General features: G+C 37.6%; 1 long non-coding RNA gene and 1 pseudogene across 1 annotated transcript; both read right to left on the reverse strand.

Annotated features, from left to right (window-relative positions):
• Positions 1-2063: 2063 nt before the first annotated feature.
• Positions 2064-2759, reverse strand: LOC104779902 (uncharacterized). The gene is made up of 3 exons (XR_766603.3): positions 2523-2759; positions 2287-2347; positions 2064-2206 (listed from the first exon to the last, which is right to left on the reverse strand). It is a non-coding gene; the product is annotated as an uncharacterized LOC104779902 (long non-coding RNA).
• Positions 2760-4087: 1328 nt separating this feature from the next.
• On the reverse strand, positions 4088-6541 carry LOC147945443 (uncharacterized; annotated as a pseudogene).
• Between the last annotated feature and the right edge of the window lie 7716 nt (positions 6542-14257).

Raw genomic sequence — 14257 nt, forward strand, 5'->3', positions numbered from 1 at the left:
TAGTGTGGTAGTTCTTGAGGATTGGATAGATTAGGTGGAGGATCTTACGGAGGTAGGGTGTTTAAGCTTGATTTGTATGATTCCCTTCTGGACTAGAGTTAGAATTGCTAGTTTCTCTCAGATCAATTGGAACTAGGCTCGAGACATTTCCACACCCAAAAGGTGTTTGATGAAATGTCTGACCAACTAGTGCCAGAGACTTACGTTCCTAGCCTAAGAGATTAGTTGTCTAGGATGTTTGTTGACGTGAATGAACTTGTTTGTCATGCCTGCTCAACCATGTTTCTTTAGCGAGAGCTAGGTATGGAAGTGGTTGAGTCTGAGTAGCTTTTGCCAAGAGATTGGATTAGCTAAGTTGTGATGTTCATTGTTTAGGGATAGTTTTCTTGTGATATGTTAAACACTCTGTAGACTAGGATACTCCACCGACATCAATTACCCCATCCTTAGGACTTCTTTCTTTCTGATTTTTATTACATTCCTGGAACTGTTACACTTATCATTCTGAGTACTGAATTGTTTTGGTTGTCTGCTTGTTTGTTTTGCGTCTCAGGAACCTGTTAATTGAACCTGCTAGGACATACAAAAATCCTAGTATCAATCTGCAATACGAGCAGCTTGATCCCTTATGAATGGATGGTGCGTAGGCAGTACGAGCGGCTTGCAAAGTACATCGTTGCGAATAAATTCAAAAGCCGAGCCTTCACTCGCAAAAGCTATCAGGAACTGAACGATAAGCCGAGTCGCAGCTTGCATTTTGGATAACTTACCTAAAATAGGGTAAGCCGATCACTGCGCGTTGCAGCTAAAAACGTACGAGATATATATAAAATTAAAAGTCGAGCCGTCGCTCGCAAAGGCTCTCAAGAACCAAACAATAAGCCGAGTCGCAGCTTGCAATTTTAGACAACCTAAGGCCAATGACATAATAAGCCGATCATCGCGCATCGCACCTAAAATTGTACAGGCAGATAAAACGATCCCGCTCGGATAAAAAGACGAGCTGATGTTTCTCTATTTTACTCCTTTTTAGGCATATTTTTAGTCATGTTTTGCATTGTAAAGAGTCCAACCTTAGCACTTTTAGGTCTTTAACCTTAAATACTTGCATTTTGGTTGTTTAGGGTGTTGCATTGTTGCAATTTCAATGAAATCAGGTGCTTGGGAGCCTTAAAGAGAGCAAAAATGAGGAGAAACCCGAGCATGTACTCAATGGTTTGATGGTGCAAGAAGAACAGCCCAAGACCTTAACCCAATCAAGTGGATCTAAGCTCAAAAGGAACTACTTGAACCCCAACCCGAGGAGGTGTTCGACCCTAGTCTCGTGTGGGTCTTCAAATGATGGTTGTGCGGCTAGGTCAAAAAGTTTCCATATATAAACCCTTTCCTATTTTCTCAAACACAAGACACTACACACGACACAGAGAGAGCGAGAGCTACAAAGAGAGAGAGAGAGAGAAAGAGAGAGAGAACTGATTTACTTTCTTACAAGCTTTGTTAGGAATTCTCTTATTCTGTCTTTGCAATTACTACAGGAAAAAAGGGTTTTTTTTAGCATCGGAAAAACGCTATTTAACGATACTAGAACGGTGTAGGTATGACACTTTACATAGCGCTATCTCTGTGCCTGTTATAGTAGGTATGACACTTTACATAGCGGTTATGGTGAATGCTATTATACATTTCGTTAATATAGCGTTTTGTTTTATGCAATCGTTAGTTGTAAGATAGCGAATCTTTAATGTTGTAAATATTATTAATTATAGCAGTTTGATTGCTTTTTCAATAGCACTTCGAATATGTAAGTAAGTTATAGTTGTGATAGCAATTTAGCTTGTGGACATATAGCGTTTGAGTAAACGTATGGTATAACGTTTTAATTTGTATGATTTTTAGCATGTATTTGTTTTCGTAGAAACTTTGAGGTATATGTATATTGCGTATTTCGTACAATTAAGTATTTATACAGTATTCGTAGTTATATACATCATTGAATTTGGTATTTTGTGTATACATCATTTAATTTGGTATTTTGTGTATAGAGAGGAAGCAATTATACAAAATTTGTATTAAAAGAATATGATATTTGATAATATTAAAACTGGGTTTACATGTAATTAACACAATGTGTGCATTTCAGCTGAAAATAAATTCAAAGAGAATTAAACTTCTGAATTTTGTCTTGGTTTGAAGCTTCACGTTTATCCTACAAGGAACCACAAATTTAAATATACGCAGAACAACAAAGAAAATCGAGTGATAATTCAAGAAGACAAGGAACAATACTCATTTAATTTCTCTCTCATTCGTCTTGAACGGTACACCGTGTGCTCTAAAATGCCAAATGCTGTAAAACGAAGACAAAACAGTAAACATTACTAAACATTTAAAGACAAGGAACAATGCAAGTTTAAAGACATTAATAAAGTAAAGAAGACAAGGAACAATGCAAGTTTAAAGACATTAATAAAGTAAAGAAGACAAGGAACAATGCAAGTTTAAAGACATGGTCGAGCCAATACCGATTCAGAGGTGAGCATCGATAAATCTCCGCAGATCCGTTTTAGTATAGAGAAATCGAGATAAGATAGGTGGAAAAGAAGATTCAGAGGTGACCATCGATTCAGAGGTTAGTAAGGAGAAGAGATTCAGAGGTTAGGAAGGAGAAGAGGTGACCATCGATTAAGAGGTTAGGAAGGAGAAGAGAAAGAATATCTTTGCGGCTGAATAGAAATTAAGAAAGGAGTGAATAAATGACCTAAAGAGCAAAGACTAAGATCGCGCCACGTCATCTCTCCGAGTCCTATACCATGATTGGTTGAATAGGTCTGTTTAAGGAGTATGTGGATTTCGCCATGTCAGCAATCCGAATGAACCCTTGTCATTGGCTATTATTTCTGAAGAAATTAAAATGTGTTTTCTATGCTAATTTGGAATTTATTAAAAATTAAAAAATTATGTGTTAAACATTCTATGAGATTACCTCATGTGCCATAATTTTTAAAAAATTTTAAAAATATATTTGAAACATTTTTTTGTATAGTTTATTTGAAGGCATGTTAAGCCATAATGTTACTATGAGAAACATGTAATCTAATGTTCTAATGTGTTAATAGTTTGTTCAAATTCAATGTTTTTAGAATAAGTTAAGTAATGATTCGAATTGTTTTTTAATTATCCTTTAACATTACAATATATTTACTATTAGCTACTATTTAAAACAAACATAATCCTAAACCCTAGCCTTAAGGGTTGAAACCCTATCCTTACCCTAAACATAAGAATGTATATACTAAAAAGGTAAATTTTGTCATTATTGATAGTTATATTTGTCTCATTATATTACTTTATTAAATAGGAAAAATGCAAAATATAAATTTTTTTAATTGAAAAATAAACGTAAATTATCAAATTAAATGTTTAAACCCATTATATTAATTTCTTTTGTATTAATATTTAAATTTGTGTTTTTGTGCACATCTAAAATTTTAGGTTATTGTTGTGGTTGCTGATATTTAATTTTGCATTAAGGCAAGATTAGACTGAAAACAAGATAGTCAATGAAATGCATAGATTCGAAAATACTCATTCAAGTTTTAAGTTCTCAGAAAGTCAAGTGAAGTAAACACGATAAAACATTGTTTTATAATTTTCAACTCACTATGTACTTAGAAGTCTCAGCCATCAGAAGATGACTTCTATTTTATCCATTTGCCATGCGATTTGTACATTGAGTGCATCAGCCATCAGAAGTGTTTCTTCTGTTGGCCTCCATAGATAAACAGCTTCCTTCAGGACACCGTCAATCTTTACAATGGCAGCATTTGGACCCAGAGGGATGTTGTTGAGCATTTCTCTCGGATTTGTGGAACACAAAACACCCTCAACAACAACTTCACTATCGCCATTCCAATCATAAACTTTGCATCTTTCAAGTGACTCATCAGAAGGATTTGGACTTGTTGGGTCATTGAAACAGACCTTATCATCCAAAATCACCTTATCAGCTGGCCACAGAAGCCTTCTGTAGTGGACGACCCTCAAGTAAAACATCATCAAAATCCAGATCTTCATTTCTTTTTACTGCTTATTCGACAGGTGCAGAATTCTTTAGAAAGTCTAAGCAGAAGGTTATGCATTCTCCAGCCAAGTATCCCTCAGCCATACATGCTTCTGGCCTTGCATAATTTTTGACATAAACTTTAAGTGTCTTCATATACCTATAACTAAATCAAAAAACATATCGTTAATAATCATGTGATATTACCACACAAGTAATAGATAAAAATATTAAATAAAACAATACCTCTCAAATGGATACATCCAACGAAAATGCACTGGTCCATCCAAACGTGCCTCCCTTGCTAGATGTAGGGGGAGATGGAACATGATATGAAACAGTGATGGAGGAAAGAACCGCTCCAGTTGGCACATTGTCTCAACGATCTCAGCCTCCAACGATATTAGCTTCTCCTTGTCAATAGCACGTTGGCATAATCTGTTGAAGAAGTTGCAGACTCGAGTCACAGCAATTCTAGGCCCTTTTGGCAGCAAGCCTCTCAAAGCCACGGGAAACAGATTTTGCATTAAGACATAATGATCGTGTGACTTAAGACTACCAATACCAGGAGGATTCATTGACACACAATTCCCAATATTCGAACAATATCCATCAGGGCCTCTAAACTTAGACAACCTCAGGCAAAACCTTCTTTTCTCTTCCTTTGACATCCAATAAGCCGCTGGAGGTAAGTATGTTTTCTTGCCCCTTAATTGTGTATGCAAATGTCTTCGTATTCCCATATCTTCCAAATCTTTTCTGCTTTCAAGCCATCTTTGGATTTAGCAGTTAGCATCAGAGTGGACAATAAAGCATCAAACACATTTTTTTCCACATGCATGACATCAATGTTATGACGCACAGGTAAGTCCTAACACATGATCAGCAATATTGTCAGCCTATATATATGTTGCATATCCATATATCTATATAAATTTTAAAAAAACAAACAAATATTTACCTTCCAGTACGGCAATTCGAAGAATATGGACCGTTTTTTCCACCTCCATTGATCACTATTCTCTTCTCCTGCAATAAGCTCATCTTCATCAAATGTAGATCGTTTCCTCTTCTTTTGAATATCCAAAGTTTTCCCAAAATCATTCCTAAAGTCTGTTAATATCTCAGCAATCTCTGCACCAGTTTGAATTCTATTTGCTGCCCCATTCTCGATAGTGTTGTCAAACCATCCTTTTTTGCGCCTGTACGGATGTCCAGGCCTTAATCGTTTCCTATTGCCCAAATACACATACTTACTGCTAAACTTCAACCACCTACATGGTGTGTCCTTTCCACAAACGATACATGCTTGTTTCCCCTTAACCTTACACCCAGCCAATGTCCCTAAGGCTGGATAGTCACTGATACTCCACAACAACAAAGCTCTAAGTGTAAACTTCTCTTTCATGAAAGAGTTAAAAACTTCAATACCTTCTGTCCACAAATCTCTTAAATCCTCTATCAAAGGTGCTAGATATACATCAATGTTGTCACTTGGTGCAGTTGGACCAGGGATCAACATAGTCAACATGATGTTATTGGCCTTCATACAGATTGTAGGAGGCATGTTGTAGTTAACTAACAAAACTGGCCATGTACTGTAATTTATGGTCTGCAAAGAGAAAGGGTTGACTCCATCTGTAGAAAGACCCAGTCGGAGGTTTCTAGGGTCAGAAGCAAATTCTGGCCACTTACTATTCACTTGTGCCCAGGTAATGGAGTCCACCGTATGTCACATTAAACCATCTTCACTACTATTGTTGAAATGCCAACGCAAATCCTCAGCCATTTGTTTTGATCTAAACATCCTCTTCAATCTATCCATGATTGGAAAATACCTAAGAACTTTCCCTGGAATCCCCTTCATTACCTCACCACTGTGTTTATCGACTTTCCATCTTGCAGCACTACATCTTGGGCAGTTTTCCATCTGATCATACTGCTTTCGATAAAGTATGCAGTCGTTCTTGCATGCGTGAATGACATCGTAACCAAACCCAAATATCTTCAAGAATTTTTTCATTTCGGCAGTGGACTTTGGAAGCACAATATCTGCTGGTAACATGTCTTTAACAGTAGTCAGTATTTGGTCAAAGAAGTTCTCAGATATCCCACTCTTCACTTTGATGTGGTACAACACTGTTATCGCAGAAACCTTGTTGTACTTGTGACATGATGAGTAGAGTGGAGTTTCGGCTTCTTCTAACTTCTCCCTAAACTCAGAATCTTCTGGAATTCGACACTCCTCATTTGTTTTTTCATCATTAAATTCTGACTCAAAAAAAGCTGTTTCATCAACTCAAAAGCCTCTTCCTCTGAAGTTGGAACATCAACAGCTGTTCTGTCCCTCCTTTCCCCATGCTTACTCCAAAATGGATTCCGCTTGTATTTCTCATCCATACCCCGAATCACTAGATGATCTAATACGGTCTGTATTAGCTGTTGGCAAACATTTCTACAATCAATGCAGGGACAAAACATCTCTGTAGGATTACCCAACCTACATGCAGCTCCAAATACAAAATTTCTTGCTTCCATCTCATACTCAAGGCTATTCCTGTATAAGGTAATTAAATTACACTATTTAGAATCACATTATAAATGAATCCATGTATAAAAATAACAAGATCAGAATCAGACACATACCTTGAAAGCCAGACCCATGTCTTCTTCATACACCAATACTACCCAAGCTCCAACACCAATTATACGTACAATTGTGATAAAAACTTTACTCATCAAATACTCACATAAACCACATCAACAACAAAATGACAAAAAAAGCTAGAAATAATATCTTACACAAATCAAGGTACGACCGAACAAAAGCTTGAATCTAGTTTCTGCAAACATAAAAAGATATGAATATCATTACAACAGTTTCAGATAATATCGATTAAACTCAGACAAACATCACTCAGTATCAAATATTACCTTCGACTGAAGATTAACTTCAATCTTCCTGCAACAGTGAGAAACAACATACGATTCAGATCACCGAAACATATATTTTAACGAACATGAATTATTAAATCATTGCAAATTAACAAGCACCCAAACATATATTTTACCTTCTGAGTCACTTTCAACCTCACCAGTGAAACTGACGATCGAGATCAACAATGAAACTGACGATCGAGATCTACAAGGATTGAGAGTAACAAACTGAAAGATTTAGAATGAGACTGAGAAGAAAGAGAGAAGAATTAAACTGAATGAGATAAGAGAAACAAACTGAAGAAAACTTTGGAATTCAGAGATGGTTTCGGCGGAGAAAGAGAGAACAGCGAGAGAAGTGGCGGAGAAAGAGATAGAATTCAGTAATTTTTTTGTAAAACCTAGGTTCTTTAATTTCTTTTCTTCTTTTTCTCTCTTTTTTTTTTTAATTTACTTAGTAAATTTTTGGGTGGCAACGCAATTTTCATTTTCCCGGTTTCCCATAAAATAGCATTTTCATTTTTGATATTGCAATCGTAGAACCAAAATCTCGGCGCCACATCAAAATCTATTCGCGGTCATCCTAGTATAGCGTTTTGCATTATGGAAACGCTATGTTAGTTTTTAAGAAACTCAACTATAGCACAACAAGAAAATCCGCTATTAAATACTGCTATTGAAACCATCACTTCCTGTAGTGAATTCTTTTACATTGATTTTATATTACGTTTTGCTCCTTTTCAACTCATCATCTACTTTTATTCTATGCAATTCTTATTCGTCTATGCTTTTATGTCGATTATGATGAGATCTGAGTAGTGAACCAAAGGTTCTAGAGATGGGATGTTTTAGATTGATTGTTTTTATAAAAATTCTCTTATGGATTAGTGTTCTTAATGCTAGTTTTAGACCGAGAGGTTGAGACTAGATTTTAGGCATTTCCGCACCGAGAGATGTTCGATGAAATGCTTGAACCAACTAATGCTAGAGATTTATTCACTTAGCCTAAGAGATTAGATGAGTAAGGGATTTATTGACAATAGTGAATCTGATTTTAATGCCTGCTTGATCATGTTTCTCCAACGAGAGTTGGGTAGGGAAGTGATTAAGGTTGATTGTTTCTACAATGAGAAAAGATTAGCAAGGGTAAGAGATTCTTTGTTTAGGGAATAGATTGCTTGAGACATGTAAAACATTCTAGGTGGATTAGGAATAGTTATGAACCAATTTTTTCGATTGTTTACAGTTTTTGCATTAACTCGATCCCCCATCTGATCCAGTACTCGATCACTTGCATCGTGTGGGGCTTCGAGTAGTACATAATTTTGTTTTTATTCTCTTGTCATCCAATCACCTACTCGATCCGGTACTCGATTGCTTGCATCGTTAGTTAAAACCCCTTATATTTCTTGGCTTGACTTGCATAGTTTGATTGAATTATATCTGCTAGCATATAACCATTAGGATTGATAACCCTTTGTACTACAACTACATAGGGAATTGATACCCTGGGTGAAAATTCTGTTATCACGAGCCCAGTTGGGAATAACTTTAAGGCAAAAAAAAAAATAATAAAACAAGCAATATGCATAAGTAGAGTTAAAATGGGCAGAACAAGTCGAGATCAGAGTTCAAAAAATAATACTACAAGAGGAGCCGACCCCCAATACGACACAATTAATCAAAAGGAACGACATATCATTCCACAAGTCCCTGGATAGGGGAGTTCTGCTCAGCAGCTGAAGGTTAATTGTGATTAATACAATTGTTGCCTAGTTCATCGTGCCCCTCCTCTCTCGTCTCCTCACCTTGGTCCCCATCATGCTGGCCTTCCCCACACTCTTCTTCTTGACCCTCGGTTTCTTTGCTCCTTGGGGATGGGACCCACGGCACCGGTTCTGGAAGGGGCTCACTGAAAGTCGAGGAGATGTCAAAATCAGCCTCTGTAATATCGGGAATAAAAATCTGTTCCACCTTGGCCCTGAGCTGCTCCATCGTAGTCAGAACCTTCTATTCAACCCCATCCACCAAATAAGTAATCTGGCCATCCTCAGCCAGTGTCTGCAACATTCGAACGTTACATGCAGCTTGATTGTACTCTAGGAACTTTGACCGAAACGTCGTGATCGCTTCAGCGTATTCCTTATGCTTCGGTAGGAGTTTTTGTGCACGACGAGCCACCCTCTGAGAAGCCTTGATTTTCTCTAGTAGCCGAAATCGTCACAACGATCTCTCAACCTTCTCGTCTAAAAGTAGAGGGTGAGCTGCAGCCTATTGCGAGAAGTTTTAGACTGTGTGAGCTTGTCACGAAGAGCAACCCACTCCGTAATTAAACCACTGCGATGATGGTCGAGCTTGGAGACCTCTCGCACAACTTTGTGTTCGACCGAAGAGCTTCTTCGAGCTGGTCCTCAAGTCGTTTGATTCTTTCTTTAGCAAGAGGATCAGAAGATGTTGTAGATGCAAGATGAGACGCTTCAAGCTCGCGGATGAGACGTTCATAGCACAGGGTCAAATGGTTGGTGATGGCGACGAGCTAATTGGGAAAAGGGACGAACCTCAAAAAGATGCTTTCACCACCTCGGTGATGATCTCCCATGCTCTCATACGGTCGACCTCGGAAAGGCGACCAGACCTGAAATAGATTTTGCGAAACAAATATGCACACAAGACCGGATCGTTAGGAAGAGAGCGGGCAGCAGTAGAGTAGTGGAAGTCCCACCGATAGTCCGCCTTTTTCTGCCTCTTGGATGGATTGAAGCAACCAGGACTGCCACTTTCTTTCCTCTTCTAAGAAGGACAACCTGAGTTTGGTCGACAGAGAAGGACGAACTGAGTTGCTGGCTCGATTTGTCGGTTCAAAGGAAGAGGATTCACACTCTGGATGACTTGTTTACTAGCACAAACCTCCGCCAAAAGCTTCTCAAGAAAAGGGGTAAGAGAAGCATCCCTCCGGGATGGGGAGGTCCCAGCAGCACATTCACTCGTCTTTTCGTTCGAGCGAGGAGGATTAGAACAAGGAGAGGAGATGACACCAAAAGATCAGTGGTAACGAGCAGAAACATTGTGAACACCCATATTCAGCTTTCCCATCTTCGAAGCTGAAATGCCCAAGCATGAAGATTAAGAATACATCAATCTTAGTGTATTCAACGAACAAAAACAAAAGTTACCTGGTTGGTGGGAATTAGATTAATTCTTTTATGACGTCTTCTGCTTGGTATCAGGCAAAACGTTAGGACTCACCGACTTGATGGCTTTGATCTCTGCTTTAGAAAAAGGGGGATAGCAATGAAGGCACCTTGGGATAGCAACTGCGAGAAAGAAGAAGAATATGGAGAAGATTAGGAAAAAATCCAGAGTAGAGAAAAAGGAGGGTGGAACAAGTTCGGCTATCGTAGGATCCTCGAAAACCCCCTGAGCGGCTTTCAGAAAAAAATAAGACTTCCCCCAGTTATAAGTTTTCCCTTTCGCCCCTTCGATGAGTGGTGGCTTCATCGCCGACCCCATGTAGTATTCCACTTTTTGTTAGCAGGATTTAGTCACGTAAGCTCCTCGAAGTAATCACAGCTAAGTTTGACACCTCCCGTCTCGGCCAGAATTGAGAGACCAACCGCGTTACGAAAGGTTACTGGAGTAAATTGGGAAATGGCCGCTTGCCTCCTGGCAAAGTATCTCATCAAAAAGGAGGGCAGGGGAAAAGTAAGTTCTTAGTCGGTAAAGAACTTTTTAGAAAGACAAATGAACCTCGGCGGCGCGTCCAACTATCTGTTCTTCTAGGCAGGGATCGTGATGTCAGGTTGGAAGGACAGTTTCCCAATCCTGACTGCATTGGTAGGCTAGTCCAGCTTGGAATTGGTTCTAAGGACATAGGAGAGAATATGTCCCTTGGCTCCTGGAGGGATTGCGATGACAGGTAGAGAACCTCGTCTAACTATTTGATTCGTCGGAATGTCAAGATCGTCCAACGGCTCGTGAATCAAAGAAATTTTTTTGAAACAAAGACGGACGAGCCAGAAACAGCCGTGTCAGGAGTCAAACGGTGCTGGAACTCAACCTTCGATGACAGTTCAACCGAGGGAGACGAGCCCGAGGTATCTCGAATGGGTTTCGTCAGAGATCTTGAAAGACAAAGCTGGATCCAGTCGATCCGTCGGAATCAAAGTAGGTAACACGACGAAGGTGGCTAGCAACCGAAGAATTAGACAAGGCAGATTTAGAAAAAGCCGTGAAGAGAACACAAAAAAAAAACCTAAGGCTGACAATAAAAAAGAGGACGAAAGAAAAATACCCTGCGAAAGAGAGGTGAAATAAAATATATGAGAAGAGAAAAGGGGGGTGCTTATAGAGAGGATGGATCCCCGAAGCGTCATGATTACTGATTCAAAAATTCGCGACGTTTGGGTTGCCGAATCTCATGTGCTAGGGATAACCACATGCGACGATTGGACCGTTTTACCTTGAGAACCGGGGAACCCCACTCGCGACCTTTTGATTGCCCGATATTTGTCTGATAGGCGGAGACTCGCACGAAGGAGGTATAGAATTAAGAGTCGACCGACCCCAATGACAAAAAGGGATGGGTAGGTCATCGATGTAAGGGGTAGCTAGAGCCACTCGAACTTTCCAGGATAACCATGGGACGAGCCAACATTCACATGTAGAATATGACAAAATTCAAGCTCTCCGCACGAAACTATGAACTAAAGGGGTGGGACTACTTTTGGGGACTACTTTCAAACTTTCTCAAAAAATCATACACAATATTCTTTTGTTTACTCAACGCTTTTGTCAAAAGATATTGTTTTATTATTAGAAGTTTTTTCATTATTATAGTGGGTCTGTTAATTTCCTTTTCGCCAGCGACATAAACCAGCAACAGCGACAGAAAGTTGTTTGTTTGCCTGTCGCTAGTTTACCAACCAATCACCAGCAATCAGCGACCATAATTTTTAGTCGCTAAAATTTTCATCGATCAGTCGCTGAAACTAGTCGCTAGATCCAGCAACAGGCAAACGAACAACATAACGACCAAAAAAAATAAAAAGAAATAAAAATTGATAAATTAAATCTGAATAAAATTAAAGTTAATTAAATAAAAATATAACTACATATAGTTATTAAAATTAAATTAAATCTAACTAAATAAAATAACAAATTAATTTGAATATATTTAAATAAAATTCTAAAAAAATCAGTTATAAACAAATTAAATTTAACAATATTAAAATGAATAAATTAAAAAATAAAATTCAAATTAATTATTTAAAAATATGTAAATATGTGTTTAATTTATTTTCATGGGTATATGTAATTTAAATTTTTAAATAAAAATATAAGTTATCAAAATTAACTTTTATTAATTTTAAAAATATAGATATATAGTAATTAGTCGCAGCGACATGCAAACGAACAACTCAACGACAGTTTCTAGCTACAGTCGCTATAGTTGCTAGCGACAGGCAAACGAACAACATATGTTGTCGGTGGAATCTGTCGCTGGTCGCTGATCGATGTCACTGATCCAGCGACAAGCAAACGAACAGGGCCAGTATATATATTGCAGGTTTTTTCACAGATTAAGATCTTACCAATTAGTGAATATGTTACGAATTAGTGAATTTGCAATTTGAGAAAACTCATCAACTATAGTACATCCACGTCGTTGGAGTAGTTAAATAATTATTGTAATCTCAGCCTAATTAAATAATTACGAAATAATGCACTCGTGGTTTGATGAGCTTAACGAGATGATGATGGTGGTGGTGGAAGAATCATACGTGACAGAGAAATCATATGTGACGGTTCATAGTTCTTTCTCGGTGGTGGTGGAGGAATCTAACGTGACGGGCCATGGTTCTTTCTTGGTGGTGGTGGAGGATTCAGACGTGACGGTTCATTGATCTTGCTCGGTGGTGGTGGTGAAGGAAGGAATTGGACGTGATGGTTCATTTATCTTGCTCCTCGGTGGTTGTGGTGAAGGAATCGGATGGGACGGGTCATGGATACGTGACGGGTCTTCTCTATCTTTCTAAACTCGATTTGCCCTCTCTTGGTCTGTTAATTTTTCTGGTTCTGTTTTGCTCTGTTTTGGTATTTTAGCTTGTGATCGTTGCTAAAGGTTAGACCTTCGATCTAAATAATTGTAACTCTGTCTTTTTTTTTTTGCTAGGTATTTGAGTTTGGTTGAGATGGGTGGAAATATGATGGAAGATGATTAGGAATTTGCGATGTTGTCAAAGGGTGACTCTTCTTCTCCGCCTCCCAAGCTCGGACCTACGTTCATTATTTCTTCATATTCTACAAAAACAAAAAACAAAAAGTCATGGACTATGATGAGAGTGTTTACATGATTTTTTTATGAAGAAAATAGTATAGAATCCTAAACCAATAACATAATAGTTGAATTTATTAACAATCCAAAGATTTTTTTTGTTTTACTTGAATAACATAAAATTTTAATGACTTGATAAAACTCTTAATCCAATAACACTAGATTTATAAAGACTTTAGATAATTTTTTTATAAACCAACAACTAATAACAAGAGAGTTTTTAAAAGTTTTAATTAAATAACAACATATTTTACATAACTTTTAAAGTCATTAAAATTTTATTTAATTCTCGAAGCAATAACCCCACCCCTCCCTTATATTTGTAAAATGAACTTTTAATACTTTTTCCTTAGACACTATAATTTAATATAATTTAATTGTGATCCGATTTGGACATCAACAGGTAGACAATAATACTGTAAGCATTTCATCATCATTCAGGTCAATCATATATATTATCAATAAATTTGTTTCTTTATAATTAATAGAGGACCCCAAGTGTCAATGTGAACCAATTCAAAAGCTTTTCACTTATATGATTTAATGATTTGAAAGGTAAATGTTTTTGTTTCGACAAATGACAAATACGACAATGAACTTTAGCTTTATTGACATTCGATTTAGATAACAGTAAAACATCACAGAGAAACTCTATCTTAGCAAACGATGGATGTCCTAACCTTTTATGCCACATTTCAGAATTATCGTTTGAAGTAGAACAGACAGACTTACCAGGAAAAGCAGAGCAAGACACATTAACAAGAGACTTATCCAAGTTCAAGACATATAAATTTGCGACTTGACTACCGTTCCCAATCATTAGGTCATGAGTAAGATCTTGTATCATACATTCATCAGAAGTAAAACTCACTTTAGACTTCAAAGATTTAGTGATAACACTAACACTTAGCAAGTTAATTTTACAT

This window comes from Camelina sativa, chromosome 4 (assembly GCF_030686135.1).
Source record: "Camelina sativa cultivar CO46 ecotype springtype chromosome 4, ASM3068613v1".
Taxonomy (NCBI): Eukaryota; Viridiplantae; Streptophyta; class Magnoliopsida; order Brassicales; family Brassicaceae; genus Camelina; species Camelina sativa.